This window comes from Canis lupus, chromosome 13 (genome assembly GCF_048164855.1).
Source record: "Canis lupus baileyi chromosome 13, mCanLup2.hap1, whole genome shotgun sequence".
Classification (NCBI taxonomy): Eukaryota; Metazoa; Chordata; class Mammalia; order Carnivora; family Canidae; genus Canis; species Canis lupus.
In genome coordinates this window covers 20,823,791-20,849,773 of record NC_132850.1, presented here as the reverse complement: position 1 = coordinate 20,849,773, position 25,983 = coordinate 20,823,791, and the positions used below count along the sequence as shown (strand labels likewise).

The 25,983-nt window shown below is 40.5% G+C and overlaps 1 long non-coding RNA gene across 3 annotated transcripts in view; it reads left to right on the top strand.

The window, feature by feature from the left end:
• LOC140602783 (uncharacterized) overlaps window positions 1-25,983 on the top strand; it is a 69,991-nt gene that overhangs the window by 34,101 nt on the left and 9,907 nt on the right. Inside the window, exon 4 of one of the 3 annotated variants that reach the window (XR_012005690.1) lies at window positions 4,201-4,661. The exons of 1 other annotated variant lie outside the window; for it this stretch is intronic. This is a non-coding gene — a long non-coding RNA (uncharacterized lncRNA). Of the gene's footprint in view, window positions 1-3,857; window positions 4,662-25,983 lie in introns of those variants that run through there. One more of the 3 variants, XR_012005688.1, reaches the window with a different exon arrangement.

The following is a 25,983-nucleotide window of genomic DNA, read 5'->3' as shown; positions in this document are numbered from 1 at the left end:
ACCGGTGAGACATTTACAACAGAATGTTCTAAAGGTTCAGTTGTTCAAAGTGGGATGGCAGGTTTCTATCTTCAGTAAAATTTCTGCTACCTGATACAATCTTATATTTCAAAACCACTTTGGGTTGGAAGAGGGGAACAGAGCAGGTACTATGTGCCCTGGCTTGCATTAAAGTCACAGAGAGATAAAAGAATAGACACAAACATGCAGAGAATAGAAAGAATTCAGGGAATGGAGATGGAAGGTTTGGGCCAATCATATCTGGAACTTGGGATTGCAGGGTGCGGGCGCCCTTGCCGATGCCTACATTGCATGCATGAAGACTCCATACCACTCTAGGTGGTGTTCCATAAATTTTGGTGTTTTTCCTTGTCCCTCTAAGCGGGACCCTTTTTTTTCCTGCCAGTTTTTGCAGGTTACAGGAATCTGTCTTTATCTCTGTCTCTGTCTCTGTTATCTATTATCTACGTAAGCACATATAAGATATATGTAACATATAATATTATATGAAATAAGGAATATTAAAAAGATATATTAAGCCTTTTGGTGCTTTTTATTTCTTCCTGCTGACCCAGCTTTTATCGAGTATCATTTTTCCTTTAGACCAAAGAATTTCTTTTGGTATTTCTTATGGTTTAGGTCAGCTGTCAGCAAATTCTCTCTCATCTTATATCTATCTGAAAATGTCTTTATTTTGTATTTCTTTTTAAAGAACCATTAGAGTATAGTATAGGTTGACTTTACTTTTGGTAATTTAAAGATGTTGTGGTTTGACTATAATATAGATATGTGTGTTTTCCTTGTATTTATCTTTCTTGTCATTTGCTGAGCTTCTTGGTTCTGTTGAGTTAATGTCTTTAAAAATATTTTGGAAAATTACTGGAAACTCCCGACTCTTTCATCTCTCTTTCTTGGGCTCCAATTACATGTTTTAGATCAGTAGTATTGTTCCAAAGGTCTTAGATGTTGTAATCTGTTTTTATCTCTCTCTTCTCTTTGTGGTTTAGTTTGGGTAATGTCTGTTGGCCCAAATGTCTTCCAGTTCAGTGATTATTTACTATGTCCAGACTGCTTTTAAGCCCATGAAATGAATTCTTTGTAGTTAATATCATATCTTCATTTTTAGCATTTCATTTTTTTAAAACTTTTTATCTCTTTGCTGAAATTTTTAAACTTTTTATCTCTTTGCTGAAATTCTCCATATGTTGTGGACTAATTTCCCATATATATGGAAAAAATGGTGTATACAGACACAGACACACAGAGGCCACTCTGGTTTGCTTATTTTAAGATGACAGCCCACTTTCTACCAGTAAGAAAGGATAGGACTCAGGCCCAAGGATGTCTAATTGGATTGCCAAACCCATAGAGAAAGTGCTTTAACTCAATATGATGGAAAATTTTATTTTCAAATAAGGAAAACAATCTTTTTTCTTTCAGTGGTAATTATCACCATGAGATAACAGAGGCATTTGGGCATAGTACTTAAATGGATAGAGTTTTAATTCAGGCAAAACTGGAGTTAAATTCCTTGCTCTGCTGTTCATGAGCCCTTCAGTCTTGAGCAAGTTAGATATTCCTCTAAGTCTCAGTTCTTCATCAGTGAAATGTGGATAATGACAAAAATACCTTCTTCATGGGGTTGCTGTGAGGTTTAAATGTGATCACACCTGGACAGTAAGTAGCACAGAGAGATGCCCAGTTAATGTGAGCTGTTTTCCTTCTCTTACATCCTGTCTCACCATATCCCTTTCCCTCTAGGTTGAAACAGAGCAAAGAGAACCAGTTTTGTCGTGGTCATTGATATACCTCTAGCATCCATCCCATTGTAGGCACTCAATAAATACTTGTTGAAAGAATAAATTAAAAAGCTCTTCTCTGAGTAAGGCAACCCAAAATGTTGGGCTCACCAAGGATCAGACTTACCTTAAAACAATATTTTCATTACCCATCCAGAAACAGGAGGTGTTTTATCAAATATATTAAACTTCAAAGCCTCAAAATGGTATTGAAATTCCTGGCTCACACACTTCAGGCTATGTTGGGGGCAAAGAAGTGGCAAATTCATTTTATTGACACACAGTCGGGGAACTTTCTGACCATTTCCTTCATTCCATGAATGAGAATTGACAATCACTGTAAGTCTTGGCTAAATATATCATCTGATCAGGGGCACCTGGGTGGCACAGTTGGTTAAGCAGCCAACCTTTGGTTTCTGCTCAGGTTGTGATCTCAGGGTTGAGATCTCAGGATCATGAGTGTCAGGCTCCGAACTCAGAGGGGAGTCTGCTGCCTTTCTCCCTCACCCTCTCTGCCCCTCCCCTCACTTTCTTTCTCAAATAAAGAAAATAAAATCCTTAAAAAAAAAGTATCCGATCAATGTAGTGCTTTAGGCAAAAATGGAAATGAAAAAGTCATCAAGAAGATCATATTAATTTATCTTTGTACATAGCAAGATTCATTCTTGCCTGAAACACAAGTCTAATTCTATGGTAGAAAACGCTAAAGAATCAGGAAGACAGTATTTCCTGATATAGAATAATCAGTATAGACAGTATTTCACCAATATAGAATAATCAGAAGTTTGTCTCTTTGTTTCATAAAAGTTTTTAAGTTTTAAGTTTTTAAGAAGCATTTGAAGGAATGTAGAATATATCCTCATTGGTAAAAGAGGAGTTAGTCATTTTATAAAATGCTTAAAAATCACTTTATTTTTAGAATGTTCCCTTCTGTCATTGACATCTTAATGTACTGTAATTTAAAATGTTTGCATGTTGAGTGAGCAGAGCACAAGCACTTTGCAGCAGTGAGAATAATTGCTACTTAAATGTGCTATAAATCAATATATAATGCAAGAATGCACAATAGTGACTCAGAACATTTACTATACTTTAATAATAATAAAAAATAGTTTTAAAAAATCCAAAATACTGAATGGAATCCTCATTGTAGGTATATTCTCTAGTTATTTATTCATTAACTATTTGTTAATGTGATATCAAAACAGTGAAATCCATAATTTTAAAGATGTGTATATGTAAATTTCACATTTTTTAGAGACTTGTGGAAAGATATAATTACACATGTAGAAACATGAATTAAAATGTAAAGGAAAGGGGCATCTGACAGGCTCAGTTGGTGGAGCAAGTGACTCTGGATCTTGGGGTTGTGGGTTCAAGCCCCACACTGGATGTAGAGATTACTTTAAAAATTGTAACTTGTAAAGAAAAAACTAAACCATATTATTTCTAAATTTAAACATTTCTTCATGTCTCTAAAAAGAATTTTGTGCATAGTTGAAACTAATAAAATGGTAAGTGCAGAAATACTGCAAGTAGGGGTGCCTGGGTTGCTCAGTTGGTTGAGTGTGTCTGCTCTCAGCTGGGGTCATGATCTCAGGATCTTGGGATCAAGCCCCTCATGGAGCCCTGCATCTGGCTCCCTGCACAGTGGGGAGGCTGCTTCTCCCTCTTCCTCTGCCCCCACAAGCCACTCATACTCTCTCTCCTCTCAAATAAATGAATAAATAAAATCTTTAAAAAAAATACTGCAAGTAAAAAAGTTTTCTTAGTGTCTAAAACTTAATTAGAACAAGAAAATTCCAAAAAGAGGAGAGAAAAGTGGATAGTGTAAGGTGGGATGATTTTTCCTGAATTCTAAGTCCAAAGCTTCATTGTTTGTAGAAAGAGTTTAGAACATGTTTAAAATAAATATATCTTTTCTAGGATGGAATTTTCTTTCTTCTCCTATATCCTCCTGGAGTCTAGCATCCTAAACTATGATAAGATTTTTTTAAAATACTCTTTTATAAATAATGTGGAGGAAGTCAATCTAGATAATGCTTGATTATTTTGCAGATGTCTGGTGCACTCAATATGAAGTCTTCCCTGGCTTCCACCCTGCTCCTTTGGTCTAGCTGTTCAAGGATATCTCTAAAACTCCAGGTTCTTTCCATCTTCCTGGTTTCATGCTTGGCGTGTAGTAATGTTTTCCTCATGGTAACAGAATAGCTGCCTCGGCTCCAAACGTCACATTTACAAATGACAAAGTCAAAAAACAAACAAGAAAGGAGAGCCAAGAGCCTATCCTCATATGTATGTTTTCATCAAAAAGAAAAATATTTTCTAGAAGCTCCCCAGCCAACTTCTCTTTTCTCTTTTGTTTCAATGGCCACAACAATGTCACCTGCCTTTCCTAAAGGAATCAGAACAAAAAGGAATAGATATTTCCATTGAATTTCTCCTATTGATCTCTCCTTTCCGCCGCCATCCTGGTTGCGTGTGGTTGACTGTGATCGCCATGTCTTCTCACAAGACTTTCAGAATCAAGTGATTCCTGGCCAAGAAACAAAAGCAGAATCGTCTTATTCCCCAGTGGATTCGGATGAAAACTGGTAATAAAATCAGGTACAACTCCAAGAGGAGACACTGGAGAAGAACCAAGCTGGGTCTGTGAGGAAGCATCACACATCATGAAATAGCAAACATAATTGGCACACATATTTAAGCCACATGGAGATCACATGTTCCTATCTTATCAATATGGAAACATCCTTCCTACCTGGCCAATGGACATGTCTTATCAAGGGAATGATTTTCTCTGTTACTATGCCTCTATACCAGTAGGTTGGTTCAGTAATAAATGTGAGACCTTTCAGCTGAGCTGCTGTTGTGTCCTGATTTGTGAAGTACTGAATTTCCCCCTCCTGTCAGATCTCACATAGCACCGTCTGATAGAACTTTCTGCAGTGATAGAAATGGCCCTTGACAACGAAGTATTTAAAGTGTGGCTAGGGGACGCCTGTGTGACTCTGTCTGCTAAGCGTCTGCCTTTGGCTCAGGTCTTGACGGGGAGTCAGCATGTCTCCCTCTCTCTGCTCCTCCCCCTGCTCATATGCTTTCTCTCAAATAAAATCTTAAAAAAAAAAAAAAAAAGAATTTCTCCTATTGAATTAGAGAAACTCACAATTTGTCCCCTGGGGCTAAGGAGGGACCCACCTTCCCTGAGTATTCTAGTACCAAATCTCTGAACAAAATTGGATTTCTGGATAAGAGCAAGATTGTTATTTGGTCAGTAACCAATAGCTCTAACTATACCACAAAGACTGGCATATACACCTGCATTTATTTATTCATTTATTCACTTATACTGAAAAGTATTATTGCCAAGAGAACTGGGCCCTTGGGTTCTCTGGCCAACATGGTATTTCTTTATAAAACACAAAAAGCTTCAAATGAAGTTAAAATACAATGAAAAAGCTACTAGAATCAGACATAGAGGAGTAGTTATTTCTCTATGCTCAGGTTGATTCCTTTGCCTGCAATGCCTTTTCCCTTTTTAAACTCCCACATATCCTTTAAAATTCAGCTTAAGCATTATCCCCTTTTAGAAAGCTTTCTTTGTTACCCCCACCTTCTCCACCTGTACTTCCCACTCCCAAGCTGAATTACTTGCCTCTCCTCTGTATCACCATGGCACACTGTGCATAACTGTATCATTACACCTACTCTGTTGTATTGTACTTATCAATTTATGTGTCCTCTCCACTAAATGTGAGTTCCTTAAAAGCAGAAACTAGGCTAATCTGTTTTTAAGGATTTAGTGGTTAGCACAGAGCTCAGTATATGGATAGATAGGTGGATAATTTGCGGGAGGCAGGAAAATCACCCCTCTCTCAAAAGATTCTAAATTTTAATCCCTGAAACTCTTGTGATGGTTTTATATGTCAACTATGTGGAACCTAAATGAGGTGTCTCTCAATCGGATGGGAGTCCCCCAGTGTGGAGCAACGATTGGGTGGACGCTGGTGGCATGGGAGATGAAAGAACTCATGAGAGTAGAATAAAGGAGATAGTTTACTGAATACACAGCAAGGGAGCTGCGGGCGGGTCAGCAGCCAGGAGATGCTGTCTACAACAAGGTAGTGGGTGGGGCTGTATTTAAAGGGGGCAGGTAGGGAGGTATAGGCACGTAGGAATTCTCCCTTTTGTGGGAACTGTGCCTGGTTTTAAGTAGCCCATTGACCAGTCAGGGCCTCTGCACATTTTGAGGTGGGTCACCTGATGGGCCTGTCTGTATTTCATTGCTCAAGCCTGTTTGCCTAAAAAGTGGCCTCTACAGGCTTGGAGGGTGTTTCGGGATGAGGTGAACATTTAAATGGGTGAACACAGATTGCCCTCCAGAATGTGGATGGGCCTCATTCCACCAGTCGAACGCCTGAATAGAAAAAGAGTAGCCTCCCTGAGCAATAGGGAATTCTCCAGCAGACTGCCTTCAGACTTAATCTGCGCCATCCACTTGCCTGGGTCTTAAGCTGCTGGCCCACACTGTAAATTTTGGACATGACAGCCTTCATAATCATATAAGCCAATTCCTTACAATAAACTATAGATAGACCGAGAGATCGATAGGGATATATATAGATTCTATTTCTCTGGAGCACCCTGGCTAGTACACTGGTGAATGTATTACCTTACGTGGCAAAAGGGGCTTTGCAGATGTGATTAATTTAAAGATATTAAGTGAGAGGATTATAAGATTATCTGCAACTATTCAGTAGGCCCACTGTCATCCTTATAAGAGAGAGGCAGAGGTCAGAATCGGAGAAGGAGATGTAATGACAGAAGCAGAGGGCCAAATGACAGGACTGCTGTCTGTCTGGAGGTCCCAAACCAAGGATAGTGTTTAGAACCTTGGGAAAAAAAAAAAAACAAAAAACAAGGAAATGATTTTGCTCTAGAGCTTCAGAGGGTGTGCAGCCCTGTTAACACCTTGATGTTAGCCCAGTGAGACCCATTTCTACTTCTCATCACCATAACTGTAAGATAATAAACTTAGGCTGTTTTAAGTCAGTGCGTTTGTGCTAATTTGTTTTAGCAGCAACAGGAAACAAGTACAGTGGTACAGAACATTTTTTGAGTGATAAAATGACAAGTATTTAATGCATTAAACTGTTGTAATAATAATTGGCATTTAATACATTCAGTCTTGATTCAAATATCCAAACCAAGATCAAGATGATATGATACTAAGCAAACCAAGATTCAGAAAGATTGAATAATTTTATGAAAGTATCATACCAGTAATTGGCATAATAGGTATTGGATTTGAAGGCACATTCCTCTGAGTTGCTGTGCCCCCAAGACATCCTGAGACTTTCAGCTCTCTCACAGAGCACCAAGGGATGGCTTGAGAGCCCTTGAGCCTCCCCAATATCCTTCAGCATTCCTAAAGCAACTTAAATTGCAGTGAAAACAATGTGCTTATTTGCAAATGTAGTTTTCAAGACAGGTCTCTACTTCTCATGATGGAAGGATTGCCTTCTAGAAGTCCTTTCCATAGGAAATACTGAAGCTGCCCAAATCTGTCCACAGATTAGGTCCCATGTGTAGGCGCCCATTCTCACGGACTGAGACAATTACTGGGGACTTGGCTTGCCTTTACTGTCATATTTTGTATGTTTAGTAACTCCTATCTTTGAAAATATTAATGCAATCAATTAGATCCTAATCAGGGCTTCTTCGGGCAATGAGTCATCTTTTAAGATGATTTTGTGTATCTATCAATGCATTCGTCTCTTACAGATTTTACATATTTATAATGAACTGAAACTATGTCCAAGCGTATGTGCTTCACCTCACCATTGCCCAATTTGCTGCCTGCACAATTTACACAGAGAACACTTATGTCAATGTCCATTTGTGTAGAAAATCTTTTTAATGAGCAAAGACTTAGAAAGTTCTTGCATTATAGAATGCCAATTGAAATAATTCATAAACTGGGGTGCCTGGGTGGCTCAGCCAGTTAAGTATGTGACTTCGGTTCAGGTCAGGACCATGATCTCCTGGGATCAAGCCACTACCAGGCCCCCTGCTAGTGGGGACCTTTCTTTGCTTCTCTCTCTGATGCACTCCCCCCCCCCCCGCCCCGTGCTTGGGCGCATGCACACGCTCTCTCCCTCTCTCTCTCTCTCTCAAGGAAATAAATAGAAAATCTTTTTTTTTTTTAAGATTTTTTTATTATTTATTTAAATACACAGAGAGGAGAGAGAGAGAGAGAGAGAGAGAGAGAGAGAGGCAGAGACACAGGCAGAGGGAGAAGCAGGCTCCATGCAGGGAGCCCGATGTGGGACTCGATCCAGGGTCTCCAGGATCACACCCTGGGCTGAAGGCGGCACTAAACTGTTGAGCCACCCGGGCTGCCCATAAATAGAAAATCTTAAAGAAGAAAGGAATAATTCATAAACTGTAGAAATTCTGCTAAAAATGTAAATAAATGCAACCACAGGTTTCTTATGAATTATGCTTTGGTAGAGGAAGTCCTTTGGGAAATATTATATATTATACAAAATAGAAATAATCAGTTTTCTATACCTGTGGATTAAATAAAAAGCTTGCTTCATTTGCTTATTTTATAAAGAAAAGTACAATTCTTTTTACTTTTTTAATTTTAGAGACGATTAAAACTGCTTTATGCTGATGTATGAAAAGAATTGACTGAATGTAACTATTTGACTAATTGAGGGGTACTTTTTGAGAACATGATAATTAGAAAAGATTGTGGTTAGAACATTTCTAATATAGATAATTTAGAGTTCGTCTATATAAAACCCATGTGGGTGGTCTCATCGCTACTACCCATGACTTTACATTCAGAGAATTCTTTTAAAATTTGAGAAACTATGCATTTGCCAACCACACAGAGAGTTTACTTAGTACACACACAGAAAGCACAGGTATCTTTACCAGGCTTTTTGTTAAATATATTCATTCTTTTACTTCAAAATCTTAATCAGGATGATAAGAACATTTGTAATTCAGGAAAGCTCCTTGCTTACCAGTTGCTGGTTTCTAATCACAAACACAATGTATAATAGTAAATTTTGTGGAATAAATTAATACAGTAGGGAGTTCTTTTAATTGCTTGTTTGGAAAGCAAGTTACCTCAGAAACCTGTGGGGTGTAAAACTTCAAAAAAACAAACAAAAAACCAGAATCCTTTCAATGATCTTTTTACCTTCTCTCTGCCAACAGTTTTCATCCTTGACTTCTCCTTTTCCCTAATTCTGAGCTCCTGTCATCAAACCATTCATTGGGCTTTGCTAATTCCGTGTCCTTAGCATTCCCATCTGTGTATGTCCATCTCAGGTGCAGTTAGTTCTCTGACTTCGGGCCACCATCATTTCTTTGCTTGGCTTTACTACAGCAGCCTCCCATGTGGTTTCTCAGATTCTTTGCCTCTGACCTCTACCAGCTACCTCCTAACCCACAGTCATCCTCTAACATTCTAACAGACCACTTATTCTTTGTAAAATTAGAAACTAAATGTGTCACTTTACTGTGTAAATCTTTCAAGGTTGGCACATGAGGCCTTGGATGATTTAGACCCTGTTTAGGTCTCCATATGTGTAATCACTTCACAGAAAAAACCAGAAGGGCAGAAACCACAGGTTTGTGGGATTTTTTAAATCTCTACATTCTCATTGCCAGCTCAGTGCCCGGAAGATAGTAAATGTTCAATTAATATTTGTTAAGGAGTTTCTGGCCTAGTTCTGTGGTTGTATGAAGTGGATAAGCTTCCTAAATTCTCCAACTCTTTCAGACTCATTTTATGCATGTTTCGCAGACCTTCAGTAGGCATTCATTTCCTTCAAGATGGCACTATGCTTTCCTGACCTGTGTAGCTCAGTGGCATCATGCTGTAGCCAGGGGTACCTTCCCAGGTGCTGCCTGGGAAGCCCTCTCCCTTCATCAACTGAAATCCAACTCTAAGTTGCTTGAATAGAGTACATGTAAAAATTAGTATTTTTATTTTAATCACTACAATTCAATTTTGCTATTCTGAAGTGAAGAAATAGGATTTCAAATATATTTGCAAAACCCAGAAAGTTATTTTAACATTTAGTATTTGCATAAGTAAATAAATACTTTTAAGTCTGGGAGTTGCCATTTGCTGAACTGTAGAATATGGAGGAGAGGTCTCTTTAGAATTTATTTGCTCTACTTGGAATTTGATAAATATATAATGCATCCAAAAAGAAATGTCAAGTGAGAAGTCAAATATATGAGTTTGGAATTCAAGAAAGGCCAGGAGTAGAGCTTTCATCAAACACTTTTTGCTGCAGGCGATTTTGTTCTGTATCGACTTAAGTTAAGAACTGTGGCCACCTGCATCAATATGATAGAGCGGGGAGGCTTAAAGACTGAGACCACCTGTGTCAACACAACTCAGCTGTTTGTTCCAGTTAACTTTGCCCAAAGATAAAACCATAAGCCAATAAATAGCTTGACTGTTTGCTTTAGGAAATCCCTTGCAAATGAGTTTATCTCAGACAACAGCCTCCCTTACCAAACCAGGGTTTATTTATCAAGACTCACTTCAAAACTCTCACCTCATTATATCCACCAACCCTCAACTATTATTTCACAAACTTGCTCAATCCCAATCTGGCCCTCACTCTGACATATCTGCCATAAACCCCGTTGAGTCCAGACTTCCCAAATCCTACACAATCCTCTGACTCTTCCCTTTTGATTTTGTTAAGGCACTGCTTTCCTTGACCTCAGTGACTTAAACTGATAAACTGATGTTTGCTTGTTAATAGTTTGTCTGCTTGTATTTTGAGGAGTTCAAGGTTCTTTGCTATTTTTGCCTCCCTGCCTTTATAGTAGGTGTTAGTCCTATAAATAACTGTTTACCTACCTGCTCTGAGACTCACAATTAGCAAAATGAGATTTCAGAAGTTGAGAGGATGTGTAGACATTTATTCTAATCAATTTATTTTACAAATGGGAAAACTGAATCCAGAGCAGCTGTGACTTGTCTAGTGTCACAGAGATCTAGTGTCTAGTGCTACTAGATCCTAAGACTACAACTCTCAGTCTGACACTCTTCATAGAAGAATATATCAGCTCATGCTGAGCAAGATGACATAAATTATATTTTTATATTATCTATAAGCTTCCTAGCAGGTGAGAGCAGTCTGACTGCTTTCATTTTTGTTTGTGGTTTTAACACTGTGCCCTACATGCCAGGCTGGCTAAGACACCAAGTGCATGCATTTAATTTACATTTACCAAAAATTCAGATACTGATAGTTCATTAATCGGCAGAAAGATACAGAAACATCAGCTGCCAACCATACAGTCCCTGGTATAGCTGCAGTTTTCTCCTCATATATCGAAGAAAGGAGCAAAAACAAAGAAACAACAACTGAGAAAACCCCAAATCAATGAAACATTGTTCTCAAACGGCAGGATTTACCATGTAAAATATTCAAGAAGTTAGAGCCTCATTGAATACTCAGGATATGGAGTCTCTTTGAAGAAGCTGAAATATACAGATTTGTTATGGGTACCTCTTATCATTTTGACTCAAATCTGGTAAACATTGTAGGAAATCTTGAACAGTTTCTGTAATGATACTGTACCAATGCAATGGATGCCTGCGGCACTCTTTTCTCCTCATTGCTTTATTTCAGAAATTCTCTCTGCCGACTGCATCCATATTATGACAGTGGGAGCAGCTCCATAGAGACTCCATGCCGCCCAGGCTTCATGACTCCGTGCCATCACCATAGTGATTGAACTAGAGGTGAACACCTGGCTCATGTTGGGCTAATGGACTGCAGACCAAAAGCATCAAGTCAGCTGCTCACTGCCTGAATTATAAATGTGTAAAACTCAGGAGTTGCTGCTAGCTGTGTTCTGCTATTTGCCCCAAGGAGCAAAGGAAGCCATATTTTTGCTTGGGTGTTCTACAGTGTCTCTGAGCCCAAGTATAAATGGTAGTTGAAGCTATTCAGACCAATCTTCACTTATTCACCATAATTACCAAATTAATACCAGACAATTAAAAAGAATAAAGAGAAAAGAAAAAAGTAATTAAGAAGGAAAGACTACCAAATACCTGCCCATATCCTATGCCCTGAAACCAAGGCAGTAAATTATCATTTGTACATTTCCCATGTGCCAGGCATTATGCTAAGTATATGCATTGTCCTATTTAGTCCTTACTACAATGCTATGAGAAAAGTACTTTTATTATCCTCATTTTATAAACAAAAAAGCCGAGGCATAGAGAATTTGAGTGATAGAACCAGGGCTCAAACCAGGCAGTCTCTTTATATCTATTTAGATATGACTCCATATCTATAACTAGGGGTCATAAACATGACATTAGGATACCTTTCATTAAGGAAAACACTTGGTCAATTTTGCATTGTAGATAGCCTTCCCTGGGGAGACAGACAATAAACAAAGTAAAATACAAGGAATGTCAGGTGATGATGACAAGTGCTATAGAGAAATAAAACGCAAAGGATAGAACAGGGAGGGTTAGAAGGTAGGGCTAGTGGGCAGTTATAATTTTGCATAAGGAAGTGAAGGAAGGCTTCACTGAGAAAGTGATATTTGAACAAAGATGTAAATGAAGGGAGAGAGACAGACCTGAAGATGTCAGAGAGCTCAAGAGTACAAAGACCTGCAGATGAGAGTGTGCTTACGTATGTTCAAGGACAAGTAAGGAGGCATGAATGCTAAGGAAGTAGAAGTGGGAGATAAGGTCCAGGTTCTGGTAGGGATCAGAAGAGACCACTCTAAGGACTCTGGCTTTAACTCTGAAACAGATGGACAGTCATTGCAGGGCTTTGAGCAGAGGGGTGACATGATCTGACTTGTGTTTCATAAAAATTGCCCTGTCTGCTGTGTTGAGAACAGATGGTAGAGGGCAAGCCCAAAACTAAAGAGGTCAGTTAGGAGGCCATTATCCACGCAAGAGACAATGGAAACTTGAAACTGAATGGCAGCAGTGGTAGTGTTGAGAAAGGGTGAGAGTCTAGACACATTTTGAAAGTAGAGCCAAAAGTATTTGCCGATAGATTGAATGTAAGAGAAAGAGGTAGGTGTGGGGACGGGGATGAAGCATGATGCTAGTTGTTCATCGGAGTAACCAGAAAGATGACGTTGCCTTTTGCTGGGATGGGTAAATCTGTGGGAGGAATAGGTTTAGGAGGTGGTGGGGGAAGATCAGGAGCTTAATTTTGGAGATGTTAAGTAGTGAGATGAGCCATTTAGATTCCCAAGAGGAGACACTGAGAAGACAGTTGGATATACAAATCTGGAGTTCAAGGGAACAATCTGGGCTGGAGAAGTAAATTTAGGAGTTTTCAGTGAAGGAACTATATATAAAAGCCTTGAGACTAGATGAAAACACCTAAGAGTGAGTATAGATAGAGATCTGAGGACTCAGCTCTGGGGTGCTCCATCTGAAAGAGGACATTAACCCTAATGAAGCTTAAAAGTTTTGCAGGATATTATGGGAAAGGACCACCATATTTTTCAAAGGTATAAAGCTTCAGGGTTGTTCAGCTGCATAGCTGGGGCAATTCTCCCTACCAGGATGAGAAATTTTTATAAATACAGAATGGGGGACAGTAGATATCTTCAGTATTTTATCTCAGCTTTTTCATCCAAAATTAAAAAGAACAAAAGAACGAAGAAAGAAAGAGAAAGAAGAAAGAAAGAAGAAAGAAAGAAAGAAAGAAAGAAAGAGAAGAAGAAAGAAAGAAAGAAAGAAAGAAAGAAAGAAAGAAAGAAAAAGAAAGAAAGAAAAAGAAAGGAAAGAAGTAAAATACTGAAACCAAGGTCAGAATCATCAGTTTTGGTTATACAAATGACACTATGAGATAGAACCTTTGTCTTTTCCACCAGTAAATATCACTTGGACTTAACACTATCACTTGCAGCAAATCACACAAAGACTGAAATGAAAAATGTTCACCCTCCTGAGCTTCTCCAGAATGGTTTCAGCATAGAGTTGATGAGCGTATATATACATTTGGTGTGGGATGGGATGCAGAAGACAGATTTAAATGGGTAACTCAAAAGTGAGAAAATGGAACTAGAAAAGATAGACTTCATTTTTCAAAATTTTATGTACATGTTAACAGTTTTCAAAAGGGGTAAAATATAGATATCAAGTCAAGGCATGCCAAAGATTATTATTATGTATTTTTTATTAGGAAATTGTAAAGATGGTACAACCAATCTGGAGTCAGAGAACCACAAACTTACATGGAGTAAAAGAATATTGAAATGAATTGAACAAATTCATTTAGAACAAATGACTAAAAAACTTTTTTTTTCTATAGGAACTGGTGGGGAGAGGGAGTTAAGCAATAGGGAAGAGAAGGGAAGTTCTCTCTGTCCCCTGGAGGGAAGTTTTGTGTATATCTATAGACAAGAATTAGGGGCACCAGGGTGGCCCAGCTGGCTAGATGGCTGCCCTGGGCTCAGGTCATGATCCCAGGGCCCTGGAATGGAGCCCCACATCGGGCTCCCTGCTCAGTGGAGAGCCTGCTTCTCCCTCTCCTTCTGCTACTCCCCCTGCTTCTGCTCTCTCTCTCTCTCTCTCTCAAATAAATAAAATATTTAAGAAACATGGTATTTTATAGACAAGAATTAGTCACATAGCAAGGTGACTACAGAGGCTAGGGAAACCAGTGAAGAAACCCCATGAGAGTTCACTCACAGTGCCCATATATTTGAATGCATTCCCCTGAGACGGGGGTGGGGGTGGGGGGTGGGGGGAGGATTACAAAGACAGAAAACTAATGCGTTTGGAAAAAAGTAGAGGTAGTTGACATATAATGGTCTCAGGCTTCCTCGTGAAATAATGGCATCATTGTTATCAAAAACCATTAAAAAAACCATAAATCATTTAGAAGCAGAGAATCTGGTATAAAACTCTAATAATAATTGGACTCTCATTTTAACTCTGAGTCTCTTGGTAGCAAAGGCAAAAATGGAAAGGTGCCAATTATGTAACTCTGAGTGGCACACGCAAAGAAGAATGCAAGGTTTCCTGGAAATACACGTTTGACTGCTGAAGGTGAGGAGGTCGAGAGCTACGTCAGGGAAGCAGCGGTGGGTTCAGAAGTCCCTCAGCAGAATGAGAGATGGAACTGACTGATGACGAGTAAAAGAATTCTTAAGCTAGGATGTGGGACTGCAGGGGTTAGAGATGTGTGCGTTCGGAGTGAACGTGGACTACAGATCAACGCTTCCAAGAAGTCTTCGCTGGTGGCGATGGGCTGGGCTAAGGTGTCTCCTGACGCCCGCAGCACCCCAGGGTCTACCTCTTAGTGGTGGTCAGCACATTGTTCTACTGTGTCTTCGGCTTCTCTCTCCAGAGCTCCAAGAAGGCCACAGCGTATCTCCAGGGCCCGGTACAGTTGCCCGACACTAGTGATCTCAGGGAAACTGAAAGTGCCAGGAAGCAGTGAGGGAAAGTGTCTTACTTCCCAGGGCAGCTATAAAGGAACACCGGAGCCTGGGAGCTCATCACAAACAGAGATTTATTTCAGTTCTAGATTTATTTCAGAGGCAGATTTGGTGTCTTGACGGAACCTGCTTCCTGACCATCTTCTTGCCGTGCCCTCACATGGCAAAAGGAGCAAGGGAGCTAAGTGAGGTCTTTTATCGAAGGACACAAGTGTCACTCAAGAGGGCTCCACTTTTGTGACCTAATCACCTCCCAAAGGCCCCACTTCCTAGGACTATCACATTGGAAGTTACTTTCTGACATCTGGATTTTGGAGGGACGTAGACATTCAGCTTACAGCAGAAGACATGAACCTAACCTGTTTAGCTGGGTGTACAGGGTAAGAGCTGGTTCTCTCCGGGGCATTAGGCCTAGAAGAGGCCAGCGCTCACTCCATGGGCACTCTAGCCTTTCTCATCTTGCCTCAGATGTGATAGTATCAAGAACCAGTTACCTTCTCAGGGAAAGATGCGAATGGGAAGCAGTGAAGGGAGAGCAAGACTTACGGATAGCTTGGGGGTACTCCACTCTGCTGTTTGATTCTTTAAATTCTACAGTTAAGGAATCCCTTACATTTATTTTTTTGTTCTGTTTTATAATGTTCTTCCTGACTATCAAAATAATGTGCTTTTGGGGCACCTGGGGGGCTCAGCGGTTGAGTGCCTTCAGTTCAGGGCGTGATCCCGGGGTCCCAGGATTGAGTCCCGCATGGGGCTCCCTGCATGTAGCCTGCTTCCCCCTCTGCCTGTGTCTCTGCCTCCCTCTCTGTGTCTCTCATGAATAAATAAATAAAATCTTTAAAAAAAAAAAAAAAGAAAGCATATATGTTCAGGAAGTGAACTGTGCAAATTAATTCCATGTGCAATCACAGAATACTAATTTCATGCTATTATGCTCTAATGTGGAGGAAAAAGGGGGCACCTTGGTGGCTCAGGGTTAAAGGTTTGCCTCTGGCTCAGGTCAAGATCCCAGGGTCCTGGGATCGAGTCCCACATCGAGCTCCACGAAAGGAGCCTGCTTCTCCCTCTGCCTGTGTCTCTGCCTCTCTCTGTGTCTCTCATGAATAAATAAATAAAATCTTTTTAAAAATGGAGGAAAAAGAAAAATTCTTGCTTTCCTTTGGTAATTCAATTTTTTTAATTTAAATTCAATTAGCCAACATATAGTTTATGTTTTATTGCTTGTGCCAGGTTCTTTATGTAAATGATCTCTAATACAAATCTCAGCAAGGAAGATTTTATTTTTTACTTTATTTAAAAAAAAATTTTTTTTTAAGCAGCTCCACACCCAACGTGGGGCTTGCACTCACGGCTTTGAGATCAAGAGTTGCATGCTCTATGGACTGAGCCAATCAGGTGCCCCCAAGGAAGATGTCTTCATTCTGATTTTAGAGGTAAAGAATCAGGCTGAGAGAGGTAAGAAACTTGTAGGCCAGTATTTGAACTGTGGCTTGTGTGATTCCAGAGCTTGAGTCATTCCACCAAGCTAGGGTGACTCCCAGAGAGATACGATAAGGTTTCATGTGGGAGAAAATGATGGAGATCTTCAGGTAGTGACAAAAGAACAGATGATACAAAGCCATCAACTTCTCCCTCTCTGGGGGCCTGAAGTGGAAATGTGAACAAGGTACCACTTTGTTACTTCTGAACTTTAAAATGTTATAAAACCAGCATTGAACTGCTATTGTTTATTAAACTATAGAGAACAAAAAAGAGAAAAAAATTTTAAGAAAGGAAAATGATAAAGAGTAAAAATCAGCTCTTGCAGTTTTGTTTTGTTTTGTTTTGTTTTTAGCTCTTGCAGTATTTAAAAAAAAAAAAATCTCCACCACAACCTAGAGAAGATCCAGGTGCTGAGTAGGGTAGTGAATTTTTTTTTTTAATTTTTTTTTTTTTTTTTATTTATGATAGTCACAGAGAGAGAGAGAGATTGAGAGAGGCAGAGACACAGGCAGAGGGAGAAGCAGGCTCCATGCACCGGGAGCCCGACGTGGGATTCGATCCCGGGTCTCCAGGATCGCGCCCTGGGCCAAAGGCAGGCGCCAAACCGCTGCGCCACTCAGGGATCCCGTGAATTTTTTTTTTAAAGTAAGCTCCATGCCTAGCGTGGTGCCCAACACAGGGCTCAATCTCACAACCCTGAGATCAAGACCTGCGCTGAGATCAAGCGTCGGATGCTTAACCACCTGAGCCACCCAGGCGCCCTAGCATAGTGCAATTTTGAAGTCATTTCAGTACATTTAGAGATTGGGAAGCAGAGGAATAGGTGGTTTTAGAACCCGGCTGCGCTGGGGAGTTGGATGGCCCCACAGGCGCGGTGCTATGGCCCAGCACAGGATGTGCCCACCTCACAGGCAGGCAGTTGGTTTGTGGGTGGGAAGTAGCTCTCCTGGGCAGGCAAATCCTTAAGCATTTTTGTGCCTTTTCTTTTTCAACCTCTTTGCTATACCTGCTTCCCACCCCGCAGCGGTGTGATCAGTCTTTTTTCAGGTGGAGTCTGTGAGTGAGTGATTGGAGGCCAGCTAGGCTGGGCAGGCAGCGTGGTATCGTGCTTGACAGGACATTAGATGCTCCACAGCAGGCTGCCGCTCCTCTTGTCATGAGTCTGGACAAGTTACTTGATCAATCTTTGCCTCAAGTCTCCTCTTCTGTAAAATGGGAATCTGTTCAAAAAATATTTATGACATACCTACTGTTTGCCAAGAATTGTTTGACTCTCTTGAAGATAGAGCCCTTAGCAGAACAGAGAGCTTATTTTCCAACAGGGCAGACAGACTTTAACCAAATACATACTGTAATGGCAGATATTAGGTACCTGAAGAAAAATAAAGGAAGGTAAAAGGTCAAGAGTGACAGCTCTTTTAGAGAGGTGGTCAGAGAAGCGCTCTCCGAAGAAGTGGTGTGTGAGTACAAACATGAAAAAAAGCGAATGAGTCATACTATAGATCTGGGGGAACAAGAATAGTAGGTGCAAGAGCCCTAAGTAGGGGCAAACTTGGTGTGCTCAGGGAAGAGCTCAGTGCAGTTGAAGTGGAGTCAGCGGCAGAGAGTAGCTAAGGGCAGATCATCCAGGATTTGCAGGCCTTGGCGAGGAGTTGAGGTTGATTCTTTTTTTTTTTTTTTTTTTAAGATTTTATTTATTCATTCATGAGACACACAGAGAGGAGAAAGGCAGAGACACAGGCAGAGGAAGAGGCAGGCTCCATGCAGGGAGCCCGACGTGGGACTCGATCCCGGGACTCGATCCCGGGACTCCAGGATCACGCCCTGGGCCGAAGGCAGGCGCCAAACCGCTGAGCCACCCAGGGATCCCCTTGAGGTTGATTCTAAGTGTGATTAGAGTGTAGCAGTTAAGCTTCAGTCACAGGGAAAAGAAAATGCTTTCATTATTTAATGAAAAAGAGATTTGGGTGCTTATAAAACCATTAAAAAAGCTATAGAGGGGGGATCCCTGGGTGGCGCAGTGGCTTAGCACCTGCCTATGGCCCAGCTCGTGATCCCAGGGTCCTGGGATCGAGTCCCGCATCGGGCTCCCTCTGTGGAGCCTGCTTCTCCCTCTGCCTATGTCTCTGCCTCTCTCTCTCTCTCTGTGTCTCTCATGAATAAATAAATAAAATCTAAAAAAAAAAAAAAAAAGCTATAGAGCAATCTCTACGATGATCCTCAGGAATGAGATGCAGAACAGCACCACCAAACCAGCCTCTGCCAGAAAAGCTTCTACCTCTACCACAATCAGGAAAATGGGCGATCAAGAGTTTGCGAGGGGGGGACCTGGGTGGCTCAGCTGGTTAAGTATCTGACTCTTGGTTTCAGCTCAGGTCATGATCTCAGGGTCTTGGGATCAAGCCCCACTACTGTTACTGTCTTCGTGCTCAGCCTGTTTCTCCCCCTCTGCCTCTGTCCCTTTTCCCAACATCCGCTCATGCTCTCTCTCTTAAATAAATAAATACATCTTAAAAAAAAAAAAAAAAAAAGAGTTTGCAAAGGAGCTGATAATTTTCAGAATACATGCTGTGGCTGTGACCCAGGGAACAGGAAGGCTTCATTGCTGCTACCACGACCATCTCTCAACACCACATTAGTGGTGTTGATCTCTGTGATCCCTTATCTGCTATCACAGAGCAGCGGTGACATGGCCTCCACTGCACTTCCACCCTCCTAATTTCCTACATGTGTCCAAGCCACAACTGCAAGAGAGTCTAAGAAACTTGCCTCTTAGTTTTCCAGTCCCCTCAGGCTGAGAAAGTATACTGGAGGCCTGGAATGGATGCTGGAGACCACTAAGAGACTAGGGAGGGTGAGTGATGGGACGTAATGTGTCTCACATTTTATAGCACGGCCACTCTCACTGCTGCATAAAGAATACACTCCAGTAGGTCAACAGAAGAAGTAGAACAGTTAAAGGGCTACAGCAGTAGATTAGGGAAGAGAGAGCTAGAGGGGTGACCACAAAAAACTAGGAAGTGGTGAAATATATATTTGTAGGTAGAGCCTATAGGACTTGCTGATGCATATAAGGTATGAGTAAAGTATGCATATAAGGTACAAGTAAGGGATCTAGGACACCTCCAAGATTTTAATGTGAATACCTAGATCAATAGTAGTGATATGTACAGAGAACACTGGGAAAGATATGAGCTGTGGGGAGAAAGCACCCCCATCTATCTCAAGCAATAAAGACTTCAAAATTCTTAAAAGCAGTAGCTGGCACACACTAAACATTCAATTGACATCAACTATTCCCTTTAATTAAAATAATATTTTTGTCTAACTCCTTGACATTGAGGTCACCCAGGTTGAAACCGGTATCTCTGAATGGTAGTCACGTCTTACAGGCAGAAAGAGACAGCAAAATGCCCCAAATCTGATATCCTGAACCAGTTACTTCCCAAAGCCACAGGATCTCTTCCTAGGTTACAAAATCATTCAATATTTCTTTCTGTAGCTGTGGATATAAGCTCCAATGAAACTTAGTGCTTAAGCTGAATCACAATTGTCCTGTTTGCCTGGACTGGAGGAAGGCCTGGGAGAGGTCTCCTTTCCTGTGGACCAACGGGACAGTTTGGGCTCTGCTATGCCCAGTCAATGGCACTAGCCACAAGGAGGTCCATGAGAGATCATCCACAGAAACCCTCAAATGTTATTCTAAAAGAGGAGAATCCAAAAAGAGAAATACAAAGACAAAAAGAGAACCCAAAGGGGGGGGGGGGGAACACACAAATGCGAGGACCTATTTTCCCACATGATCTTAATAATGGCTAACCTAATTACTAAACCTTCTGCGGGGACCTTGTTCTGAGAAATTTTATTATATTGTCTCCTTTAATCTTTACAATAAACTCTAAAGTAGGGTTATTATCCTCATTTAATGGATGAGGAAATTGAGGAATAGAAAGGTTAAATATAACATGCCGAAGGCCAGTTGCAGAGATGGGATTCAACTCAGACTAACGGATTCAAGACTTCACGTTATTAAATGTCACCTACCCAATTACACCTTTAGCTAAAGTCTATATCAGTACAAGGGATGGGCCGTACTGATGGTCAGATAAAGGCAGGATGTAGCAGCATTGTTGTTGGGAAGTCGTTGGGTTAATCTAGTTTGAAGTGCGCCACTTTCAGTAAGAAGTTATTAACACACCCCTTTTGTATCGGTTAAGGTAACACCAGCTGCTATAACAAACAATCTCAAAATGTACAACAGCTCAAACACAATAAAAATTTATTTTCACATACATGACGTCCAAAATGATTGCTCCTGATGGCTGATGGCCCTCCTCTAAGAGCCAGTCCATCTTGTGTCACCTTCATCTTCAACATGTGACTTCCAAACTACAGTGTTCATTTTCATCAAACTACAGAAAGGGAAAGGAACATGCTTGGAGTGGGGCTGGGGGGATCTTGTGGACCAGCTGTGGAGGTGGCATGCATCACTCCAACTCCATTTTACTGATTAGAACTAAGTCACCCGCCTGTATCTATCTAACTGCAAGGGAGACTGGGAAATGTTGCCTAGCTAAGTGCCCAGCTAGCCTCTCTGCCACAACTGATTGCATTCATGACGTGATTTCTCTTGGTTTTACTCTCAAAAGAAACTGGAGCTTTCATTTGAAGATAACCTTGCTTTCTTTCCCATGTAAAATTTACATTCACGTCAAATATACCACGTGACTCTTCCTCTCACATCCAGTGTGCTTATGGAGAAAAAGTTCTACATTCATTTCTTGAAGGTTTTAAAGTAAATAGCTCTTCTCTGATAATTTGTCCATAACCTTTCCCATTATTTCCTTTTTCACTCCTTTAATAGGGCATTCTATCTTGCAGAAACTTGTAAAGCTTTCACATTTATGGACTCCTTTAAACCTTAACTGATGAAACATTGACAATCTTGTTGTGCTGGTTTAATTTATTGATGCCTAAAATTGTATGCCCTGATGTGGACAAATACGTAACAATGCCATTTTTACCCATAGAAATTTACATATTGGGGATCCCCGGGTGGCTCAGCAGTTTAGCGCCTGCCTTTGGCCCAAGGCGTGATCCTGGAGTCCTGGGATCGAGTCCTGCATCGGGCTCCCTTCATGGAGTCTGCTTCTACCTCTGCCTGTGTCTCTGCCTCTCTGCCTCTCATGAATAAATAAATAAAATCTTAAAAAAAAAAAGAAAGAAATTTGCATATTAAGAAGATTAGGTGCTAACAAAGGTTGTAATGATGGTATCCTTTTAGAAAACTCCTTAGATTTTGCTTAGATGTTTGGGAATGTTCCTTTATCTTCTCCATGTTCCAAATATTCCTTCATTGTTTTTTTGTTTTTTTTTTTTTTAATTTATGATAGTCACAGAGAGAGAGAGAGAGAGAGAGAGAAAGAGAGAGAGGCAGAGACACAGGCAGAGGGAGAAGCAGGCCCCATGCACCGGGAGCCCGACGTGGGATTCGATCCCGGGTCTCCAGGATCGCGCCCTGGGCCAAAGGCAGGCGCCAAACCGCTGCGCCACCCAGGGATCCCTATTCCTTCATTGTTACACATATTATAACTTTGTTTTTCACTAATGACTCTGCCTCTGATTCCAATGTGTGGTGGTTTTCCCAACACTATCAAGTAATTCAGCACCAGCCAGATGTCCTGCAATTCAATTCAGTTCTCATATTATTTACCTGGAGATAAAGATCCCATTGGCCAAGGGCTCAGTCCCATAGGGCTCAGTTCACTTCCTCCAACTCCAGATGCCAGTTGGAAGTTCAGATTGTCACCTGTGCTTCTGACCATCCAGCTGTAGATTGAGGGTTCCAATGACCCCCCTCTATTGGCTAAGTTAATTTATTAGGGTGGCTCATTAATTATTGAGAACTCTGAGAAACATTTTACTTACTAGGTTACTAGTTTATTGTAAAAGGATATAATTCAGGAATGAGTTGGAAGAAATGCATAGGGCAAGGTATGGGAAAAGGGCATGAAACCCGTACACTCTGGGAGTACCACTTTCCCTGAATCTCTACATGTTGACCAACCCTGGAAGCTCTCTGAACCCTATCCTTTTGGGTTTTTATGGAGGCTTCATCACATAGGTAACTGATTAAAGCATAGGCCGTGGGTGCCTGAACTCAACCTCCAGCTTCTCTCCCCTACAAGAGGTGGTCAGTGGGGGGTGGGAGACACTGACAATTTCAGCCCTCTAATGACATGGTTGGCTCCCCTGGAAGCCAGCCCCCATTCTTCGGTTACATAGCTTTCCAAAAGTCACCTCATTAACATAACAAAAGATATTTATTGTTCTCAACATTTAGGAAATTCCGAGGATGTTAAGAGCTCTGTGCTAGAAATGTAAACAAAGACCAAATATATATTTTTGTTATAAATCACAATATTATATTCACCTATTAAACTAATTGGAAAATAGACACAAGACAAAAAGTGAAAACTTTTCATTGAATCCTCCTACTCCCAACCCAAAGTGGGAAGTAATGTCTTCCTCTTCTGCTTTTCCATAGCACTGTACCTGTATTTCTCTTGACACAGTAAATACACTCTTCTTGCCTTGTTTTCTGGTTATTTACTTATATGTCTTATCTCCCTTACTGTTTTACTTATTTTAAGGAAAAAGATCCCATCTAATTATTTCTCTGTAGTGCTTTCCTTATAGTATGAGCACAATAAAAAAATACTGATTTGAACTCTTATTTTTTATTTTAGCTACAAATGTTTCTAAAAACATTGAACTACATGAAAACATTTTCTTTTAGCGCTGCCAAAATATCCATTCATCCAACAACTAAAACAACAATAAAAATTAATGAGTAGCAGTGATAAACAAACCATTACAGTGCCAAGAGCTGGAGTACATTTATGAATAAAGAATGAAATTCAGATTAGAGAGAGTCACTAGCTCATCTAACAAAAGTTGAAGGCTGCTGGACAAAGAAATTGACACTTAAAATTTTAAGCTGGAGAGATGAGGAAAAAATTCCAGGCATAGAAAAAAAAAAAAACATAAGAAAAAGCAAGGTACCATGCCTCAGGCAATAGACTTCAGGAAAAACAAAACTCTCAAGGGAATGAGAATTCATCTTCAATCCTTCACCAATAACCACTGAATGGCATTTTGCTGAGTAAGGTCAAAATGCAATTAGAAAAGCATGAGTTTATTCTAAAAATTACTAAGGGACCTTGAATCCAAATGGGAAATCTTCCATTCCAGTAAATCCTCATTTTTCCATATTTATTGCATACCACATATTTAATTGAGTATGAGTTCTCTGGTGTCACATAACATATGAACTAGAATCAAAGGTTTTCCTACACTCACTACATTTCTATTTTGTTCCTCCATGGTTTCCAGAATTATGACCTGATTTTGACTGATTTTTCCATTCTCATCATATGAATGTGGTTACTGTCCCCTATGAACTCTTTGATATCTAATTTGAACCAATAAAGAATGAGTATAGGGCAGCCCGGGTGGCTGAGCAGTTCAGCGCCGCCTTCTGCCCAGGACGTGATCCTGGGGGCCCAGGATCGAGTCCTACGTTGGGCTCCCTGCATGGAGCCTGCCTCTCTCTCTCTCTCTCTCGCTCTCTCTCTCTCTCTGTGTGTCTTTCATGAATAAATAAATAAAATCTTAAAAAAAAAAGAATGAGTATAAAAAAATAGGCATTTTGTAGGGAGGTATATTTGCCAGATATACATATTGTAATTATATGGATTTCTTGGTTCCTTTGATGTCTGGTTTACTTCCCCTGGTGGTCTGGTCCTAGCCCTAGTCACTCCTACACAAAAGTCCACAAGAGCCACAAGGATACTAAACTGAAGTCTAATACGGGACTGTGGGGAGCCTGTGATACCTACTTCTCTCAGCCACTGAAGGCCCTTCCAAGGGCACAGAGCTTGATGACTGACCAGAGCACAGTTGCACAGCAGCCTCCACCTGCGGTCCGCCAGGCCTGGTGCCCGTGCACAGGATGCAACCTGTACATTCACGTGCCAGATCCCTGCAAACACATGGGGAAGAAAGCCTTGGGCCTTCATCCACCTCCATGTAGTTAGTCAATCAGACCATTCCTGCCCATGCTCAAGGAGGAAGGACTTTGGAAAACTCAACCTCTCCCAAGTTAATTTTAAAAAGGAGGGGGGCATTGCTGACACAATACAGACGGAAACTATCACCAAGAGACATTGTAAAATAAGTGGTTTTGGTCGTCAATTTCTATGGTCTTTGCAATATTCTGGTCTTCCATGCTAACCCTGCACTCTAGATTCTTGGGTATAGGACTTTAAAACTCCAAAATCAAGACAACCCAAAAAATGACATCTGGGAGTTGACTGAAGATAATGAAGACCCCAAAAATAATTTTGGTACATTAGGCATCTGAGTGGAAAAAAAAAAAAAAAAAGGAATTCTTTTTGGATTAGGCTGCACTGACCCAAGACACAGAACTCAAGCTTCTGATCTTCCTGCAATCAGCTGATGTCAACGGGCCACTTTACTTAGTAGGGCGCCCCCTGCGGTAGTCATCATGATACAAGACTCCACAACGTGAAGAAATTTATTTATTTATTTATTTATTTTTTTTGTTTGTGAAGAAATTTAGAGGAAACTTCCCACGTATGCAGTGCTGGAAACTTTCTCTTCCTGCTGATAGCTATATGTTTGTGTGCAAACTTGAAAGAATATATAAGCCTGACACCTTCTTGGAGTATCTCTGATTATAGGGTACCATCTCCAGGGGAAATGTTTATCTTAGAAGAACTACCCAATCCAAATTTTCAGACTTACCAAATCATGCAAACAACTGAACAGGATCTCTGCATATAAAACTAAGTATGAAGGAATCTTCTGGTAAAGGAATCCGTTGAAAAATATAAACCAAAAAAAAAAAAAAACAACAACAAAAAAGAAAAATATAAACCACTAGGGCTGGCTCAGCCAGTAAAGCATGTGACTCTTGATCTCAGAGTAGCAACTTCAAGCCCCACACTGGGCATGGAGCCTGCTTTTAAAAAATACAAACCATTAGTAGGTAGTGCATAAAGGATAAATATAAATTCTTAGATCCTTGCTTTCATACTCAGGGCATGTCTAGGTATGGGGCACAGGAATTGTATTTTTAACATGTATGTTGGTGATTCTAATACAGACAGACCATGAGAACCACCAAGCAGATACA